Below are 6,000 nucleotides of genomic sequence, written 5' to 3'. Positions count from 1 at the left end.
GGGCTTGCTGAGCCTTAGAAAACAATAAGGCCTTAGATGCTTGTTGAACTCCTTGCTTTTGCTTCAAAGAAAAATACTGTAACAAAGTGAATGACCTCTAACATTCTGGATGTTGAAAACTAGGGCTAAAATGGGTTTAAAACAATCTGAGAAAAGATCATAAATAAATAAATAAATAATAAAAGTCTCTTGGAATCATCAGATCTGCTTTCAACATTACGTGGGATTAAGCCACTATGTAAATGTAAAGTATAAAGGTGGAGCCTTTTCTCAATAAAGGCACAAGCTATCCTGATTCACCCTCAGGTCCCGTCTGAATCCTCTCCATAACTTCAAACTGCCCCATTTGGAACCTGAACCCCGCTGGAGCTAAACTCGTGCCCATCTTGTCCTAACAGTGGGGCTCAACAGGCACCTCCCGATCCCTGCCCAATAGCCTCCTTTCAGCAGAGATGCTGATCATCCAGGGATGGGTCTGGGCGCCTCCTCTTAGTGGTGTAAAGGTTGTGTGACTCACAGAGACGTGATTCCTGGAGAAGACAATGTTCTGATGGGGAATTCAGACGCACGTGGGAGGGGAACGGAGCCCCTAGGATGAGCCGACACTGTACAGTTCCTCTCCTCCTCTCTGTGAGGTCATCTAGTCACGTGACTTTAAATGCCATTCCTATTTATGAGTATTCACATCTTCCCCCCAACATTACAGGTTCATATGTTTCGTGGAGCTTTTCCACTTATATTTTTAATAACAGGTACTCTAAAGTATCCCAAATTAAACTCTCGATTCTTTCCCCAAATGTATTATGACCTTTTCCACCTCAGTAAATGAGAGCGAGACATCTCTTTCTAGCTGGCATAAGCAAACATGTTGGAGTCATCTCTGTCGCTGCCCTTTCAATTGTGGTAAATCATTGGATCTACTTTCAAACTTCATCCACATCTCAGGTTCTGCGCCTACCGCCCTCATTCTCCTCCCCACGGCCAGCAACACTAGGATCCATGATGGATTTCCTCTATGTGATGTTCTCTGAGGCCCTTGTCTACAGTTAGGCCCAGGTCTTTACCTGCCACTGCTACATTCAAAGTACTTATAGGGTCCCAGTCTTAGTGAAGCCCAGGTAATTGCAGTGTTCCTAATTGTTGTGATGTATCTACCAGAGAAGACCACTCAGACATGGGTTCAAGCCAACAGAAGGCCTTTATTAGCCCACCAGCGACTGCACTGCATGTTTGGGACCAGCGTGTAGTCCTGAGCCTTTCTCAGGGTGAGCTTTTAAGCACAAAAACCACATCCTGGGTTGACATGGCTCAGTTAACAAGAACAGCTAGCCAGAAATAGAACTACACAGAAGTCAAAAAAGCAAGTAGTACATTTAAGGACTTTCCCAGAACTATGGACTTTGATGGATTAGGTTTTCGTTTTCACTTTTGGCAGGCGGTGCTGACTGCTTGCTAGGCTCCCATGCCTGGATGAGAGGGCAGTTATGGTGTAAGTCATGCTAAGGTCTGTGCCCTGTTACATTACCAGTGCTCAAGCCCCCAGGATGCTGGACTTCAATCTGGAAATGCTGTTCCGTGCTGCTCTTCTTGCTGTTTTCCTGACTTTTGTAGGCATCCTTCCATCTTCGGGGCTTTGCAATCATCACCTGATTGTAGAGTTCCCCCCTGCTATGCATAAAGTTTATTCCTTCACTGAATTTAATATAAATGAGGGTTTCTACTCTGCCTTGGATTATTTACTTTCCAGATAATAAGCCCTTAAATCACTAGAGCTGGACAGATATCAATCCTCTGTTATTTTGTCTACTTTCTTATCAGTAACTCCGAGATATAATTTGCCATGTTCCTCCTGGGCCATTCCTACTCCAACTGGCCAGCCCTGATGGCCATGTTTTACTCACCCCATGGCGTCTTCTCCTCTTTCCACCTTCTCTCCCCTCCCTCGTGGTCCTGCCTCAGATCCCAAGCCCAGGAATTGAAACCCTGCCTACTTCTCTTTTGCCCAGCTACAGGCTATAGGCATCTTTATTGGCCAATCAGGGATAACTTGGGGGTGGGGGGAGGTTACATAGCATCATCTGGTGTACAGTGAGGATCTCCTTGTCTCTGGGGCAACTGGGGTTTAGTGTTTACAATACACAGCAATGGACCAAATCTCAGCCCTCTACATTGTAGTCTTTGCTCTCATGTTCGTTTCTCAGTGAGAGCTTCTTCCACCTCCTATTTAATACCGCCACTCTCTAGGACACCACTTCCCCCCAACATTTTTTACCTCTTTAAAATGTGTTTATTTACGCTATTTAGTATTTGTTCTTCCCACAAAGATAAGCTCTGGGGCTGGAGAGTTGGTAAAGTATCTGCCATGAAATCACAAAACCCTGGATTCAGATCCCTAAACTCCACACAGAAAGCTATGGTTGTGTGTGCCTGTAACTCTACTACTGACACCTGGACCTCAATGGCCAGACAGTCTAATCAGTTGATGACACTGGGTATAGTGAGCGATCCTGTCTCAAAGAACAAGGTGGAAAGCAATAGAAGAAACCACCCGACACACACACACACACTCTTCTGAGAAACTAAATTATGACTGTCTTGCCATTCTGTCCCAGCACAGAACATTTCTTAATCACTGTTACCACTTAATTCGTGTTTTGTTGTTTTATTTTGTACAGCTGAATAGACACATTTGTAAAATCTCCCAGCAGACATCTGTGATTTTGATCAGGGTGGGAAAGCACTGGGTGATTGCAGAGTGAGCATGGCTGGTTCCTGTTGGGCTGTTTGTTTGTTTGTTTTTCTTCTGGATTCTGAGGAGAAGGCAGAGGAAGAGAGCGCAAGGACCTAAGTCCTCCCTCCCTGGACCAAAGCCTCCTGGAAGAATGAAAGTGCCACAGTGGATTGCAACAGTATCTAAGAACTGCCTTAGCAGATGGAAAGAGAGCAAGGCTTAGTAGATTTTAGTTTGAGACAAATCTCAATGGTTTCTTAATTTCACCTAGCAACTTGTTGTTTTTAAAGATTTATTATATGTAAGTACACTATAGCTGTCTTCAGACACTCCAGAAGAGGACATCAGATCTCATTACAGATGGTTGTGAGCCACCATGTAGTTGCTGGGATTTGAACTCAGTACCTTCAAAAGAGCAGTCAGTGCTCTTAGCTGCTGAGCCATCTCTCCAGCCTGCAACTTTTTTTTTTTTTCTTCCCCGAGACAGGGTTTCTCTGTGTAGCCCTGGCTGTCCTGGAACTCACTCTGTCGACCTGTAGATCCACCTGTCTCTGCCTCCTGAGTGCTGGGAGCAAAGGTGTACACTTGCCACCATCAGTCTTAACATTTGATTTTAATGTTTTTACTTTCACTGGCAGATTTTGAGTTAAGAAAGTATTTTAGGGATGGTGGGGGATTTATTGTTCCACCTTTGGTTAAATTCTCGCAACACCAAGAGGAAGAAACTGATTTTGGAACCTCTTATAATGGGCAAGATTCCCCTTTGAACACACTGTGTAGTGGTGGGCAAGTTACTCTGAAATGCATCACTCTTACAGAACGGCAATTTCCAAGTGATGTTTTCTGCAGAATAATTTTTATTATATAGATGCACTTAGGGACCTGAGGCCATAAAAGACCCAGAGCCTTGTTCCAAAGTAGCAGAAATGTTAAGTGGGAGTAAGGAACTCCTGAAAGCCAGCAATTGAAATATATAATTGAACTGGGTAGCTCAGGAAGTAACAGAAAAAGGATTGATGTAAGCGCAAGACCAGCCTGAACTACAGACTGAGACCCTGCCAACACATATGCTCATGTTCACACCGTTGACTTGTGTTTGTGGTGTGTAATGTGTGTGATATGTGTGTTCATTGCAGAAGTCTTTTACTTGTTTATTTCTAAGCATCTTTTTATTTTTGGATAGGGTCTCATGTAGTTGAGGCTGTCCTCAAATTCCTCACCCCACTACCTTCACCCCCTCAGTACTATGGTTGCATCATAGTTCATTTTTGTTTATTCTTCTCTCATACATCCCAACTGCAACTCCCCTTCCCCACTCCTCTGTTCCCCGCACACCTTCCATCTTCCCCAGATCCACCTCTATCCTGTCTTCCTCTAGAAAAGAACAGGCTCCCCAGAGACACCAACTGAACATGATACAAGAAAACACAATAAAACCAGGCCAAACCTTCACATCAAATCTGAGGTAACCCATAGATGGAAAAGGGTCCCAAGAGCCCACAAAAGGGTTAGCTACACCCCCAATCCTACTGTCAGGAGTCCCACCAAACCCCAAGCCAACCACCACAACGTGTGTGTAGAGGATCGAGCACAGGCTCCTCGATAGCTGCTTCAGTCTCTGTGAGGTCTCAGGAGCCCTGCTTAGTTAATTTCATTGGGACATTCTCTCCTGTGTCTTCCCTCTGGCTCCCACAATTCATCCTTGCCCTCTTTCTCGGGGGTTCCCTGAGCTCCAGTGGGAGGTACCCAATGGAGACCTTCAACCTGGACTCTCTCTCAGCCTAATGTTTTGCTGTGGTCTGGGAGCCCTCTCCCAACAGCTGCTGAACTAGGCTCCAGTCTATGTATATAGATCCCCTTCTTTTTGTCAGTCATGTTTGGTTCTATCCTTTGTCTCTGGGCTATCTGACCTCCAGTTCCTGGTCATCCAGGCAGTGAAGTCATTGGTCAGTTACTCCCACAAGTTCTGTACCACCATTGCCCAAGCACATCTGGCAGGCAGGACAAGATTGTAGGCTGAAAATTTTGTGTCTGGGTTGGTTTTCCAGTCCCATCACCAGGAGCATTGCCTGGTTATAGAAGACTGGGTTTACTACTGTTACAATGTAATACTATGACTGCTGGTCTGTATACCCTACACTGTTTGAGATCTGTGGGGGCTCTGGCCTGGAAGGAGTGGTCTCCAAGGGGGAGAGGGGAGTCGGTGAGAAGTGGTAAGATGCTGCACAGAGCCAGTCAGGGCAGGGGTGGGGGTGGGATTGGGGGCTGGGAGGTAACTGAGAAAGTAAGCCATGGAGGAGTGTTGCTTGTTGGCTTTGTCTTGCTCAGCCTGTAGCACCCGGGAACACAAGCCCAGGGCTGTCTCCACAAACCATGGACAAAGCCTCCCACATCACCACTGAGATAAAGGCCCTACAAGGCCTGCCAACAGCTGATGCTATGGAGGCAATTTTCTTTCTTTCTTTTTTTTCTTTTAAAAAAAGTAGGGTTTTTTTTGTTTGTTTGTTTGTTTGTTTTAAAGAGATTTATTTATTTTATGTATGTGAGTACTCTGTCACTTTTTTTTCAGACATACCAGAAGAGGGCATCAGATCCCATTACAGATGGTTGGGAGCCACCATGGAGTTGCTGGGAATTGAACACAGGACCTCTGGAAGAGCCGTTAGTGCTCTTAACCGCTGAGCCATTTCTTCACCCTGGAGGCAAGTTTTCAGCTGAGGTTTCATTCCCTTAGATGAGTATAGATTGTGTCGACTTGACATAAAATTAGCTAGCATAGATCCCTGGAAACGGGAGTTATGACAGTTTTAAGCTTACTACGTGGGGTGCTTGGTATTGAACCTGGGATCTCTGGAAGAGCAGTCATTGCTCTTAACTGCAGAGCTATTGCTTCAAGCTCCATTTTTAAAAATTAAATTTAAAATAAAATACAACTACTAATTACTTCACTTTACCCCTCCCCAGTCGTCCTTACAATACCTCCCATGTACCCTGTCTTGCTTTGTGCATGAACTGTAGTCACACACACACATGCACACACACATGTGCACATGCCTAAATATGTAAATACAACCTGCTCAGTCTTTTTAGAGCTACTTGTCTATAGGATTTCAGGACTGGACAGTCAGGGAGATTATCCCAAGGGAAAAATCAACCTTCCTAATGCTGTGACCCTTTAATACAGTTTAATACAGTTGCTACTTTATAACTGTAACTGTTAGTTATGAATCATAAATATCTAATATGCAGGATATCTAACATGTGACTCC

Source organism: Mus caroli, chromosome 2, assembly GCF_900094665.2.
Source record: "Mus caroli chromosome 2, CAROLI_EIJ_v1.1, whole genome shotgun sequence".
Taxonomy (NCBI): Eukaryota; Metazoa; Chordata; class Mammalia; order Rodentia; family Muridae; genus Mus; species Mus caroli.
Note: the sequence above shows the minus strand (reverse complement) of the source record.